We start from the raw sequence: 16,504 nt of genomic DNA on the forward strand, positions 1-16,504 counted from the left end.
TTTTAAGGGCGCATGATTGACCATAATGTATAGCGTGCACAACGCGCATACACTTTGCTTATCTAATCTACACAGATGCAACAGTTATTTTTGCAAATCATAAATTGTTACAATTAAAAATATTAACACATGAGATAAGGGAAATCATTGTGGTGAGCATTGTGGTGATAGTTTTTATTTATTGTGTGGCTGCGTTAAAAAAATTCTCATGCAAATAACAATTAAAATATTTTCAAAATTTTGTTGTCTGGCTGTATTACGTTAATTTTATGTAAATAATAATTAAAATGTTTTCATAAGAAACCTTAATGTATGTGAACTTGATTTGTAAGTTTACTTTGGGGTTGGACCTTGCTTGCGTTTCTTGGGTCCGATTTCAAAGCCCCCAAACCCTTTCAGCGGTGAGGGTGGACGCAGCGATGTCCTCTGCTGGCGTCAGGTCCTGTGTAGAGGCAGATCCACCTCCCGTTACACGGCGTGCCCGATTTATGCTGGCAAGCTTGGGATTCCCCCGTCTCCTGACAACATTGTAGCGCTTGGCGCAACAATAGGGATGCCAGCTGATGAGAAAATTGTGGCTATTTCCTCTCACGCCTGTTTAACCTACGCTGATTTGGGCGGGTTTCTCCCATCCCCATACAAAACAACTTCTCTGTCTTTGACTGCTCTTACAAGAACGTCTGTCTCCTCGGCTGTGAACCGCTCCTGGCGTGCGCCTGGTAAATCTGTCATAATAATAGCAACCTGCCATGGAACTTGCGCCCTTGCGTTTAAAGGGAATGTTGGCTAGCGTTCTGATTGGTTTATTTGACGTTACGCCCAAACCACACCTATGAATAATAAACCTACTTCAGAACAACCCCTTATTGATTTGCGCCTGGCGCAAGAGTTATTTCTCCCGCCGGGAAGATAGCAACAGCGCCCAAGATCCGCCCATAAACTCACTTGCGCTTTGCGCTTCGCACTTGCGTTTCAGATCGTTAAAATAGGGCCCAAGGTCTGTTTACACACACAGAGGGCTACTGAACTGAACTGCTCTGAGAAACAGCCAATCAGACTAGAGTTCAACATTATTATTCATGACCCTTTCAAATAAGGTAATAATAGACCATTAATAAATCCTATTTATTAAGCACAATCCATTGAATCTGATTAGACCATTAGCATAGCGCAAAAAAATAACCAAAAGTATCAAAACTCCTTGGGTTTTATTTAGCGCAATGCTAATGGTCAATGGATTGTACTAAGCTATGCTAAAAGTGGTGGTGCCAGACCTGGAGATCAGCTGAATGGATTTCAAAACAGTAAAAATCAAATGTTTACCTCTAGGGGAGCTGGAAAATTAGCATACTTTCAAAAAAGTGGAGTGTCCCTTTAAACAATTGTAAAACGTAACTTTTTTTTGTACAACACAAAAAAGAAATGTTCTCTTTTGCACACAAAGAAACCTCACAATGACCACTGGCTGTCAAGTTTATTGAAATTTTGCATGGTTAAACACACAAACATACACACACGGATGTTCTGCTGAGCTCAGGAATGAAGGACCTCTGCTGAGAGAGTGAGCTCTGGGGCAGTGCAGGGCAGATGTGCAGTATACCAAAGAAAGGTGAGAGACAGGGGTAACAGAAGCAGTACAATACTGCTTAAACAATAAAACAGTGTAAGCCTACGTTATCTCAGTAAACTAAAGCATCTACTTCTGTATCAATATGAGTAACAAATGCATGTGACACTTTACATAACTTTTAATATTTTACCTCTATAAATATAAACTAAATGCTGCTGTTGCTATTTTTATTGTTTAAAAGAAATTCAGCATGGTTATTCATTTACATCCCAGTATTCTGTAGAAAGGGAGCAAATTATTGTAATTCTTAAATCTCATAATTTTACAGAATGCTTTATTTTTTGGTAATGTGAAAAATAATGCGAAAACATGGTTGCATTGAAAATCTGAAGCATAACTAAATGTTATATGAATTTTTAGAACAGTTTACACAATTATTTAAACAGTTTTAACAATAATAGTTTTAACTAAAATAGTTCAAAGTTGATTGTAACTCTGATCCAACGTTTATCTTACATATCTAGTAGTTCAAAGTTGATTGTAATTCTTGGAAATAGCCATACGATCTCTGATCCAACGTTTATCTTACATTTTTATTAGTTCAAAGTTGATCGCAATTCTTGGAAAAGCCATACGATCTCTGATCCAACGTTTATAGTTCCATCAACAAAACAATTATCTAAAGCTGTAAAAAGCAATGGAAATCAACGTGTCTGCAGTTTTGCATAGTGCCATGCATGTACACAAACAAACACAAAGTTGAGGAGTACTAGATGGCTTATGTAAAGATGCAATGTGATGTCTGTATCTTTCTCTTTCTCTTTTCCATGAGCCGATGGCAGCCCTACACCCTGATATTGCAGACCCAGAGCTGGTGGGCTTGCTTCCCACTCCTGCTGTAAGAAAACCTGCTTCACTGGCCTCTTACTCCCCTCACTTCTGCTGGAGAAGAAAGGATCAGAAGAGGATAAACTAGAGCTGCTTAATTGGATTTTTGTCTAGGAGCGATCCAGTTTGAACACAGTGAGGCGCAGTGTTTTAAACACAATCATAACGCACAATCATAAGCGGTCTGTGTGTTTTGTAGAAGTGAAGTACATATGTATAACATTTCTCTATATGTCCACTTTACATTAGGGGTGTAACAATACATCGATATGGATTGATGCATCAATTTTATTTCTAACAATCCGATGCATCGATGCCACACATAAAAATAAATTTGAGGTACCTTAATTTTTACACTCTCCATGTTCTCATTCCTTGATGTAACGTCCATCTACACATTTCCACCACAACGCGCATTTTTGTATATTTTCATCTTCTAGCGTCAGCAAGTGAATGCGATGCAGCAACAAAGCGGTTGTAGCAGCGAAAACACAACAAAGACAGAAGATGAGCGTGTGTATAGCACTGCAGATATTGTACATGCAAAACGCATTGTCCTCTCTCGCATGTTGATCAGTTGACTTTTTTTAAAGAAAAATCTATCAAAAGAGACCACTGCAGAACTTGTTTGACTGTTAGATCTTATGATATGACGGATTAAATGCCTAAGTTTAAAAGCTTTCTTTTTTATATATTTTTTTTTTCAATTTAACTCTTTCACCGCCAGCGTTTTAAAAAAAAGTTGCCAGCCAGCGCCAGCGTTTTTCATGATTTTAACCAAAGTTTAATGCCCTCCAGAAAATGTTCTTCTTTAAATATATAAACATACAATATACCAAATGAAAGAACAGACCCTCTGCTGTCAAACAAAAAAACCGTTTCATCCCACCTTTAGTGGTTCTTTTGCAATCAGCTTTTGAATATGGGTAGGTTTTTTATATAGAGATAATTCCATTTTTGTGACGAACTTTTCATAGAGATCCCATTCAGAGCGATCTTTAAAACAGACACGGACATGCAGCAGCTTGCCATAGGGCAATACTTCCGGGTTTAAAAAGTTGCGGAAGGGTGCCACCTGGTGGATAATAGCGGTATTGCGAAAAGACGGAAAATCTCTTCATTGGCGGGGAAGCGTTTTCTCTTAATTGACGAGATATCTCGTCAATGGCGGGGAAAGAGTTAATAAAAAAATTCTAAAACTACCTCAGTGATTGTCACTATTGCACATTTTGGCACACAGAATACTGAAAGACTTTGGCTGCGTCCGAAACCGCATACTGTATAGTAGGTACCGAATAAGATGAAGTACCTACTTACTTGGCGTTAAAACAGTAGGCACTGTACAGTATGAATCCTGGTAGTAATGAGATTCAGACGTACTACATCCGCCATGTTGCTACATCACGTGACAAACGTCGTCATCACGTCATGTCATTTCAGCGCGAAAACAGCCGCGTGCCTCTTCTTCTTCGTTGGATAACTCCTCGTCCGGGGCATCATGGGATAGTGAAGCGTCCATCGTATGCACACTGCAAAATCTAACCGGAAGTAGTAGGTCATCCGGGTACTTTTCGCATACTGTTTTTCGAATACTATGTATTTGGACATACTACTCGCCTCGCCTACTGCTTTTCGCGTACTATATAGTATGTAGTAGGCGGTTTCGGACGCAGCATTTGACTGTTTCCATCATAAGCTTGATTTTATGTGACATTTTGCCCCTCATTATTCATTTTTCTTTAATTAACTCTTTCCCCACCATTGACGAGTTATGTCTTCAATTAAGAGAAAACATTTGCATAATCTGCAATACCGCGATTATCCACTAGACTTACCCAATTTATGAAAAAAAAAGTGAAGCCAAAACGTTATTTACTTATTTTTAACTCTGTGTATGTTTTGAAAATCGTTCTGAATCTGATCTCTAACAAATTTTTTTTTTTTTTAAGAAAAATACCCATATTTATACGGAGCCCCTAAGGGGACATCGAGCAAAAATTAAATAAAGTTTAGTTTCATGTGCTCACGTGAAACTTTCATGTGCTCACGTGAAACTTTCATGTGCTCACGTGAAACTTTCATGTGCAGAATTTTTTAAAAAAGTTTAGTTTCGCGTGCTCACGTGAAGCTATCGCGCGAGCATGTGAAACTATCGCGTGCTCACCTGAAACTATCGCGTGCGCGATAGTTTCAGCTGAGCACGCGATAGTTTCACGCGAGCACGCGAAACTAAACTTAGAAAAAAAAATTCTGCACATGAAGGTTTTGCGTGAGCACATGAAAGTTTCACGTGAGCACATGAAACTAAACTATAGATTTTTTTTACTCCAATGTCACCTTAGGGGCTTGATATATTTAAGAGTTTATAAGCAGAGAAAATAATAAGGATGAAACGTTTTTTTTCCTATTTAGTTTGTTTGTTTGAAAGCAGAGGGTCTTTTCTTTCATTTGATGTATTTGTATGTTGTTTATATATATTTTAGAAGAAAATTTTCCTGGAAGGCTTTTGTGAAACTTTTGTGAAAATCACAAAAAATGCTAGTGGGCAAATTTTCAAAAAAAAAATAATTAAATAATAAATAAATGGCTGGCGGAGAATAAGTTAATTTTTTTTATTTTGTTAATATGTTGGTGTAAATGTTCCAGTTGGGACATTTTAAAAGATTTTAATTAAATGTTTATGTTATATATTTTGGTTGCAATTGTAAGTAAAAATGTAACTGCTTAACTAGGCATATAATATAAAAATATCAACAAATTAATTAAATTGGATTGAATAGTAATCGCATTAAAGAAATGTTTCATGTATCGGCAAAAATTGCATTGCTGGTGGAGAAAATGGATATTGTATCGAGATTTTATCGCATCATAATAAACTGTCCGATTTATACCCCTACTGTACACATACACAGTATATACGCATTTTTACAAATCCATCTAATACAAACCAATGGTGTAAAGCCGAACCTGATCGGACGGGAGTTTGCACGTATTTTAAGAGGATGCACGAGAACAACGATTATTAGAAAAACATTAATGATTCCTAAACTTACCCCTAGACCATACAGTGCCATGAGATTTTGTAATAAAGCCAATATAGTACATATCTGCTTGTCCTGCAAACATAGACATTTCAGATCAAGAAAAGTGTATGATGGTACTACTCCTTTTAATAATGATAATAAAATAAATCCAGCTCTGTTTTATGTAATTTGATTTACCTGTTTATAAAAAGCTAAGTAACTTTTAGATTAACCAGTTTCCTGCTTTCATGGCTTCAATGGCTCTGCTTTGTCTTGTTTCAGTCGTGAACTTATGATATGCAGAATGTTATCAACAATAAGGGATAATTACGAGACACAATCGGCAGGACAGAGTGGGTTGTTTTTGACAAAGAGACGGAGAAATTCGGTGAAAATATAGCCAATAAAATGATGCAACCAAGACATTTCACCCAACCGTGTGCTTCCATTAGTGCTCCAGAAATTAACTGGGGCCAGTAATTACACACAGTGTTTTTCCATCTAATTCTTTATTTAACCTTCACCTGGTACACGTCTTTTCATGTCATTATATGTGTGTGAAAAGGACAGGTTTTAAAAAACACACGTTTAGCTATTGTAAGCCATCTTGTGTGAAACAATTTTGGGCATGTTACGTTCGTAGCTTGATCTGTTCGTGCCGATAATGAGAGATTTTAAATGAATCCAACAATCATACTTTATGTACCACCAAGCAAAACTTATGTGCTTTTTTACTAACAAAATTATTGAATGACATGCATTTTATTCGATATTTATTCAGCAAAATTGTTTTGTGTAAAGGCCGAAATATAGAGGCGTTTTTACACATACATGATGACCCGCGTACAATGCGCTTGGCGCAATTTTTTGCATCAGAAAAGTGCATGCATACTGTATGGATTTTTCAAACCCCTGGTACATTGTACGTGTAGGCCATACACGTGGAGAATGTAGCCCAGATGCATTGCATTTTGTCGAAAATCTGTGTACACGTACAAGTCAAATAAACTATACTTTGCAATGCAGTGCTGTTCAACCACGTTTGCACGTAAAAAACACGTAAAATAATCATGTCTTGTATCACCACTGCCTCTTTCTTAATATGTTTTTCAGCAATGATCATTGTGATTGACAAAATTAAACTTTCATCTGTTCATAGTGCCCTGGAGCGCAATATTGATCACTGTCACACAATACATTTTAAACAATTTAAACATTTCCAAGTCAGAAATAAGTCTGATTCTGATGTTCAGGACAGATTACACAGTAGAGAAAGAGCTGCTTGTGATTCAGACACCGATCCCATCAGTAAGTAAATAATAGACATGCTTATAAAAGGGTCAGAGCTGAGCTTGGAGGAACTGATATTTTATTTACACAGCTGAGCAGCTGAGTTGATTATTAGACCAAACAGTCACTTACTATTAAGCCCTTGTAACCGGAGATTCAATTCCCTCAGAACTCATATTCATAATTATCTCTTTTTATGACTCTTCTTGTTTCTTTTGACATTAGGAGTGTCAGTGATAATGATGTTTGGTCCAAGGTCTTTTTTCATATGTCATAGCTGCATTTCCATTACCCTTCATATTGTGAATTGCAAATTAAAAATGTGCCCAATGGAAACATGGCAATTTCACATAAACTCCCATATTATCGCAAAAAAGTTTTTACGCTCGGTTAAGGTGGTTTTAGGCAATACAAATAAAAAAAATATATCGGGAAACAGGGTTTTTTCATATATACTGATTTTTTACGTGCGTAAAAGTCACATGAACATTCTCTTAAAATGGCACTGCATTTTTGGTTATAGGACAGAAGGGTTTTTTTCGACTTTATGTGGCATCACAAGAACCAACAAGCATGGTATAAAAATACAGCTTATCATGTTTGAAAGATTTGCTCACAATACAATGCTAACAGGAGTTAAAGGGATTCTTCACCGATTTAGCATTCAGCTTTGTATCTGTAGAAACCCGGCAGTATTACTGAATGACCATGTTTCCCTCCATCATTTCCCCCTGAGAGGAGAGATATCTGCATTTTGGTTCTGCAAAAAAGTCCTCCGATGATGCAAAAATCGTCATATTACATCATCGGAGGACTTTTTTGCAGAACCAAAATGCAGATATCTCTCCTCTCAGGGGGAAATGAGGGAGGGAAACATGGTCATTCAGTAATACTGCCGGGTTTCTACAGATACAAAGCTGAATGCTAAATCGGTGAAGTATCCCTTTAACTTACAGGCTGAGTCAGAAGCGGGAGGATTTATGATCAAGTTGCATACAGGGTTCACACCAGACGCGGTAGAGGCGGCAAGCGTGAGTGATTTACATGTTAAGTCAATGCAAAGACGCGATTAGGCATCCTGCCGCGCGGTACACGCGGAAAGCGCGGCGCGGATGGCACGTTACGCATGAATTGAGCGTTGCCGTGGGAAATGTGCGAGTTGAAAAATCTGAACCTCGGTGGATTTCCGCACCACGTTAACCAATCAGGCCCTTGCTGTAGTAGTGACATGATTACAGGAAGCAAGCGGAGTGGCGGAGTCTCAGCAGAGTCGTAGAAGCCCCTCCCATGACGTGAATTTCCACGTGAATGTCTCGAATGACAAGAATTTCACGCGCGGCTTTCAGGTGCGAATGAAGCGAGTGAACTCCAATGTTCAAGCCGCCTCTACCACGGCTGGTGGGAATGCACCATTAGAAAAGAGATTAATGTTGGAGACGAAAACTTTTCTCATCGTTTACTTTGGGGTTTGTACCTTTTGCATATCGTTAACATGTACTAATACACTCTTACACACCAAAAGAAATGTAAAAACGTGAATCGGACAAAAGGTGCTCTTTAAATGGGTTTGGGGCTGCAGTACAGGCGTTACACCAGTAATGACTGTACACAAAGCAACGCATCACGCCAGCACCTGCAGCAATAGATGCATGCTTTTACTGGTACTGTAACTTAACTGACATGCTCCCTCCTTGGCAAAGATTTCTGTGATTTTGCAAAATCTCGCTACGTCTGTGACCAGGGCTTTTCTTTATATTCACTCACTTTCTCTCTCTGCTTCTCCTTTGCGTTTGCGCTGCATATTTGTCAAATAAAGCCAAAGAGGAAATGCATTGCCAGTGTTAGGTCATGTGGTTGCATTTTCTCAACGCAGTGGCCTGATTCATAGATTTTCAGAGGTCCGTCAATCATTCATCAGCCTTTCACATTTCAACCTGAGCTGATTGCACAGTAGGCAGGCCAGAACGACCGCCAGGGCACCGGGAAATGTCCCGGTGCTTCAGATGGCCAGTCCGCCTCTGGCTGTAGTACAATGTTTTTTGATGTCATACATTTTTACAAGCATATCTGATTTGCAGTATGCGCAAAGCAGTCATCCCCAACATTTTGTTAAATCAACTCACATTTACAAGTTATGTCAACTTACTATCTTGAGGAGTTGTAACAACTTATAACACTTTTTTCCACTATATTTTATAAGTTATAACAACTCATCTCTAGTCAAGATAAATAACAGTAAGTTGAAATGACTAGTAAATCTGAGTAGATTCAACAAAAATTCTAAGGCAGCAAAGTATTTTTTAGTAGTGCTCTGCAAATATTAATCGCGATTAATCGCATACAAAAAAAGTTATTTTTAGCATAATATATAAGTGTGTGCTCTGTGTAATTATTATGTATACATAAATCAGTGGTTCTTAAACTTTTTCCGCATGCGGCCCCCCTTGTGTACGGTGCATTCCTTTGCGGCCCCCCCAAAGAAAATTTATGACAAAAACTGTTCTAAAATGTAACATTTTAATTAAACAAAACATATTAAGTTATACAAAGTAGTGCTGTTGGTTAGTAGCCTTATTTGTTTAGGTTTAATTACACAGAATTAATGATAAATGAATGTATTTTATAAAATGTCATAAAACTGGGGCCCCCCTGGCACCATCTCGCGGCCCCCCTGGGGGCCCCGAACCCCAGATTGAGAACCACTGATATAAATACACACACATTCAGGTATGTATTTAAGAAACATTTACGTGTGTGTGTGTGTGTGTGTGTGTATATATATATATACACACACATGTAACAAAGTTTTACAATTTTTTTTTTTTACAAAATTAACAAACCTACCTGTTGTTAAAGCTTTTGCCGACTTGATTATTTGTATTAATCTTTCTGCTAAATAATGTGTGTAAAGACACATGTGTTTCTTTACAAGTTACCATTGCCAACTACTGGCCTTGCATGCATAATACAGTCATTTTCACAGATCTGTGTAAACAAGGATCATTTTGAAAATGTTGTGGTGTGCGCAAAATTTTTCAAAAATGTAAAGGAAAACTTTTCAGTTTATAGTCAAATTCGATGTTGTGTAAATGAATTTAAAAAATGTATAAGTTAATAAATTTATTTTGTAAAGCACATACAGTTAACATGTCCTTATTTTACTGTAAAGCTACATAGCTTCTTTGTTAGATGGTAAAATTATGCCAATCACACCACATTAAATACACAATTTCCCATATACCTTACATCTTGTGAACAAAAGGTTTTGGACTTGCTACTTGTTGGCTAATGCATTTCTCTAAAAAGTTATTGTGTCAATGTTAGGCCCAGGCCAGCTTGCTTAAGACTAGAACATATCTTGATAAACACATGGTGTGATCTAAAAACTGCAAGTAACCTTTCATTATAACACAATTCGTCCAATGAGGAAGAAATCTGGCATATAATAAACAGACCAAGAAAAAGAGGTCAAATTTTATACAATGCGTAACTGATTTTGCCATTGTCAAAACAGTTATCCGTGTGCACAATATCTTGGCAATTAAAGAAATCAGGAGATATTTTTAATTCTTCCACAGCACACCGTTCTGAAACTAAACGGTTCGTCCCCGCCGACAGACAAAAGATCAGCTTGAAGTTCTTCTAGATCGCCTTGTTTTTGCTTGGCAGGGGTTGACAGTGCTGTAGCGTCTCATTACCATGGTAATATAGGGTTTGAAGTAATTACCCACCGCAGATGAATAGGAGACATATCGGAGCACACTTTGCAGTGGCCTCTCTCTGACAGGGTAGAATACTCGCCTGGTGTCCCTTTGTCATTAGCAGCTAACTGGCAACGGGCACCTTAATGCTGGAGGTTAGCGCAAATCCTGTTATTTAAGAGTAGGGATCCATTCTTTCACTCTCGTCAATTATCTCCCTTCACGAGTCGCTTCTGAGGAGCAGTCGGAGAGGTCTCCGGTTAACTCTCACTCCTCTGCCATTTACCTCATCCTTGTTTTTAGGCAACGGGGAAAAATGGTACAAATGGAACTGAAAATCATTGTTTATGGTTCGCTTTCTATCTAACGATGATGTTTTAATTTATAGCTGTCATAGTCTGATTCGAAAGAGGCAGAGCGAAACTTGGGATCACTGTCTTGTCTTTTATGTAAGCCGACGCAAAATACATGTAAGGAATGACATTAACGTGCCCTGGGAGTTAGTGAGAAGTTTAATTGGGAGATATATGACATTGGTGTGGCACTAATCAAAACGCTTAGATTGGTAATTACACTGAGATCATTTACAGGGTTGTATAATTCCTATTCATTGTTTCATCGTAGGAAATCCGTTTAGCTTAATAGTTGTACTTTTTTGTCACCAACCTTTGAAGGTCTGAGAGTGTTTGTGGTGATAGTTAATAATCCAAACTCAAAAACAAATGTGCATGTACTGTATGAAATTTAAACAACTTTATGATTTTCGTCGAGTTTGCTTTAGTTTGTTTAACAATTACAAAGTATCACCTTCACTTTTTTTGTTATACTTGTTGCTTTTTTGTACATTACATTTCTACTACTTTTAGATTTCACTTCACTTTAATATTACTTATTACATATTCGATTAGGAAATAAATTTGAATACCTTTTTATTTCTAGTCTATGTAAAATAAACAATTGTAAATATATTTGAATTAAATGAAATATAAGACACATAGGCTTTAAAGCTACTGTACGAAAGTAAAATTATAACATCTTTGATATATCAGTTGTTCATAGCTCACATGGAGAGCTGATGATATAAATGCTTTCAGATTTTCTCCCGTGAAACAGCCTGTAGTAATATCATTTGAAGTGAAATCCACAAGAGTTCTCAAAGAGATCGCCAAAATCTCAACAGTGTCAAATTGTGCTAAGATTTGCTTAGACACCAAAGCCAGATTAACTCAAATTAATTCCAATACCGAATTAAACATATGTATTTTACGAGGTGGGTAGTTCGTATGAATTTGTACGACCAAATATGTGTGGCTTTTGCACTTTTAAAAATACACTGTGAATACCCCAATTTTGTGACGTGTTTAGCTTTTGAGCTAAATTTTGTAAGCATTTAGGTTTTGATCCGATTAGTCGGTTAATAGCATGATTAATCGATTATAAAAGTAATCATTAGTTGCATCCCTAAGTATAATTTTTGTTTTTCTCCTAACTGTATGTTTTTGTGCGACTCACTTTGTATGAACTTATATGAATTACAAAATGCTGGGTTGTTGTAACCCATTGTTGGGTCAAATATAAACATTTTTAGGGTTAATTTAACCCAACAGCTGGGTTGTTCCCTTCTTGAACCAGCGCTTTGTTCACTCTTAAAATGGCTGGGTTATTTTTGACCCATAATGAGTAAATACTGGACAGAACACACCGTTGGGTTAAAATTGACCCAATGCTGGGTTTTTTAACCCACTTGCTGGGTTATTATACTCCATGGTTGCATAAAACAACAGAACATTTGTTCTGTCCAATATTTACCCATTATGGGTCAAAAATAACCCAGCCATTTTTAGAGTGTTGAAAATAACCTAGTATTTTAGTATTTTAACTCATAAAATATGTACAAATTGGGCTTTACCCTCAACCATAGTTTGCTCATTAAGGTCATTTTTATTTATTTGAGGGAAAGAAACATCTGAGATAAATAAATAATAACTGAGAAGTTATACTCTAAGGCACCAGTCACACCACACGCGCTTTAAACGCTTGCAAACGCAAGGCGCGACGCACTGCCTTTTTAAAAAAAAGAGCAGTGCGACGCGGCTTTTTAAATTGCTAAGCAACCACCGAGTCAGCTGTCTTGTCAATCAAATATTGAAGCGTGAGCGCTCTTTTGCTGTTAACTGTCATATTAGCAGAAACTTTAAAGAGAGGATGCTTGCTCTGACCTTGTTTGAGGATGAGAGGTGCACAAACACGCAGGAGAGAGTGAGCGAGTGGAGTCCGGTTCTTCAAAGCAACTGTAAACTTCCCTCACCACAACGTAAGGCCCGCCTCTCCTCTCATTCGATTGGACAATGGAAAGACGCGAATGACGTCAGGCGCTTCTCCGCTCTCAGCGCTCCTTCAAAGGCGCGTGCTGCGACCGGCGGCAAAAACCGCAAGGCGCTCAGCGCGCATAAACAGCGCGCAAACGCTCCCTGACCATAAAATATCATTCAAATAAGGCGCCTGCAACTGCCATAAACGCTTTTGGTGTGACTGGCCCCTAAAAATGCATACAGTTGGGTTTGTCCCTTTTTGACCCAGTGCTGAGTTGAAAATATACCAGCATTTTAGTCTTACAGTGCTGTAAAACAGAGATGCTCACAAGTCTCTGAGCTCGAGTCTGAGTCAAGTCTGAAGTCTCTGGGCTCGAGTCCAAGTCAAGTCTCAAGTCTCGTTGTAACAAATAAAACTCTAATAACAAATAAAGAAATTATAAACATTTATAAAAAAGAACAAAGTTGCACATTAAGTAAGGTCTAAAATTAGCATTAGGTACAGAAATTAAATTAAATGGATAATAACGCTGTCTTTATTGTACAAATTAAATATTATTATTTTTAGAGCAATAGAAGTGATTTTCTGTTTGTCTTGGGTTGTTTGATTAACATAAATGACACAGACTTAAGTAGGTTAATTAAGGTTACTGTCGCTTTAAGAACAAATAAGCCCAGACTGGTTTCTGACTGGTTTCTTAAGACATAAACAAAAATGTTTCTATTAGAAAAAGAATACTGTGAGATCATTTTTGTGTGTATGTGCCCTGTCAAGAAAAGAAAGATTTTATGTTGGCTTAACTTTTGAAACGCTTCTCTTTGTATGTGCACTACTGAGGGCACTTAAACGTGTGGTCACACACAGGCGGAGGGCGAATTCCAAACAGCGGTTCAGGAAGAAGACGCAGCAGTCGCTTCACATAAAAACGTTACGTTGTTTTTCATTGCTCTATTCAGCAAATGTATGTTAATGGACTACAGTATGACACAAAGTAGCGCAACTCTGGACCTGACTGGATCTGGTCCGGACACACTTAACTGCATGTGCGTACAGAAATCTGCTCACTTGAGCGCCTTTTTGTGGTTAAATTGTTTAATCATTTAAACAATTGCAAACCTTAGAAACACGTTAATGATAAACTTGCCCTATTTAAATGGCATATTAACCCGCGAATCGCATGCGAGCCGAACCTCGGATCCGTCACAGCACTACCCAAAGCTTCAGATGAATGGCACAGCAGCGGCTGGTGCAGTCGACATGTATGTTTGCGGCAGCGCGTGCAGAGCAGATACGTCACGTGTTACGTCGTGGGCAGTTAAGGTAACGGAGGGAGGGGTATGACAGCGAGCTCATCAGATGTTTCCTAAAAATAAACATTGTTCACGATTTGCGCAGCTCGAGTCCGAGTCGAGTCTGAAGTCTTTGAGGACGAGTCTCAAGTCGAGTCTGAAGTCACTGTCTGTGCGACTTAAGTCGCACTCGAGTCCCAGTCTTAAACTCGAGTCCCCATCTCTGCTGTAAAGAGCAATCTTTTTTAAGACTGAGGGAAAAAAGGGAAAGTAAGTTGAACTTCAACTTTGTTGTTTGCAACTTTTGAGAAAACCTCATACGTTGTTTTTTTTTATATCACCACAGTTCTCTGCAAAGTACATTATGGCTTTTTTCTATCCTGTAACCCCAAATTGCCATAAAACACATAGATTACAGCTACGAGTAAGAATCTTATTACATGTGATTTGTGTCTGAGAGTTTCTTACATGCATAACCCCAATTTGCTTTTTCTGACCTCTTTTCTATATGCTTAATTCAGTCTCTCTCCCTTTTCCTCTACCACCCTGTCCTTCTCTTAGTGCATAGCCACACAATTGAACTATCCAGAGAATGTGTTGACGGCTTTAATGACATCCAATTTTAGAGTCCTTCACATCCATTAGTGGCAATTACCTTACCTGAGTTTGCATTAGTGTTAATACCACATTCTTGCAGGCAGGAATAATGAAAATAATATGACAGTTATGATATGAAATGTTGGATCAATTTTCATCATCCTGAGGAAAATTGGCAGCTTCCCTGTTTTACGCTCCACCTTCCTCAACCTCGAATTTTTTTACCTTGGAGGTGCAAGAGGAGACGTGAAATCAAAGACAACAGGCTCAACTTTTAAGGATGCATTGAAACTTTTGAGCATGCATTATTAACCTGTAAGAAGGATGCTGGTACATGATATTGACAGCTGGATACCACAGTGATAGGCTTGCCCCAAATCTTCACATAATGCCTGGGATGGATTATCTCCATCACTATCCTAATGGACGATGAATCACAGTCGTCATTTTTAATTATTTTAATGGTTACTAAAGGTGCATCTTAATGATTGGGAGCGGAAAATGAAAAATCCTTAGATGCAAACCTGCATGAGCATCACAGTCTCGACTAATAGTTGTAATACAATGTAGCAATAATATAGGGATCCACATGCGACAGTAAGAGAGCTCTATAGTATACACGTCTACTTTTATGTATAAATTAGTATGGCACCCGCATCAGCTCTGAGGTCATTATTTAAATGTATATCCATTCACTCCATCATAGCTCATGTGCTCACTGTTGCTGTAGATGTAGTCATTGTCCTGTACTATCAGGTTTAGTCACAATGACGTTTCTTGTGCTTGAACAGAGATAATGTAGGGGACACTTAAAAGGTAAAGTCAATGGAGACTGCAGGCCTTGAGAAATACATTTACTCTGAGTACACGATGGCTTTGTGCATCAAGGATAGCTGTGATGAACTCTGGCTCTTTGACCAGCTATTAAGGCATTTTATTTTCTTACATGTATATGAAGGTCTGAGTGGTTGATTTAATGATATTATTAGACAAAAGTCACCTTTGCTAGTGTAATGTTAGGCTAATAATGGTTTATTTCGTAGTATTTTTACCCTTTATATGTGTATATATTTGCACTTTCAGAAATGTTTGATATAAAAAAATAAAAAATTACATTATTTGTAAGATTAATTATATTATTATTATTGAAATACAATTGTCTAAAATCACAACACAGACTTCACACAACCTTCTCACCCCATTGCCAATCCACATACAGGGCCGGCGCTAGCTATAGGCAAAGTAGGTTAATGCCTAGGGCCTCAAGCTTGGAAGGGGGGCCTCCATAACTGCTAAGTCCAAAATTTTAGCATAAAGTTAATCAATTTGTTGATTAAACTTAATAAAAAGCAAAAGTAATGGGGAAAAACATGTTTATTAGTAGTGCTCATCTGATTTCTTACGCAGTAGAAAAACACGTTCTCACATTATTCTGAAAATTAGAGGGGTGTGAGGGGCCTCCAACATAAATTTTGCCTAGGGCCTCCAAATATCTAGAACCGGCCCTGTCCACATATGAAAGGGTGACCATTTTAAACAATGATTATTCGTTTGTAACATTTGTTTTCGACAGAAAGCGTATTCTCTTGATGGAAAAATGAGCCGCATGGAGGAATGTGTACAGTGGAGCACGAATAATCAAATAAAGCGCATTTCACGGGCCGCAACTGCACTAAGACCTTTTCATGTGAGGAACAAGGAGCGCCGTGTGCGCTCGGTTAGCATCGTCGGCCCTCCGAGAGTATGCCGTGGCACACTCTTTTGAAGTTGTATAAAAACCCTGCTTAGCAATCTATGAACAGTTAATAACCTTAGTTAAAAAGAAGCAACGGC

This window comes from Paramisgurnus dabryanus, chromosome 17, assembly GCF_030506205.2.
Source record: "Paramisgurnus dabryanus chromosome 17, PD_genome_1.1, whole genome shotgun sequence".
In the NCBI taxonomy this organism is placed as follows: Eukaryota; Metazoa; Chordata; class Actinopteri; order Cypriniformes; family Cobitidae; genus Paramisgurnus; species Paramisgurnus dabryanus.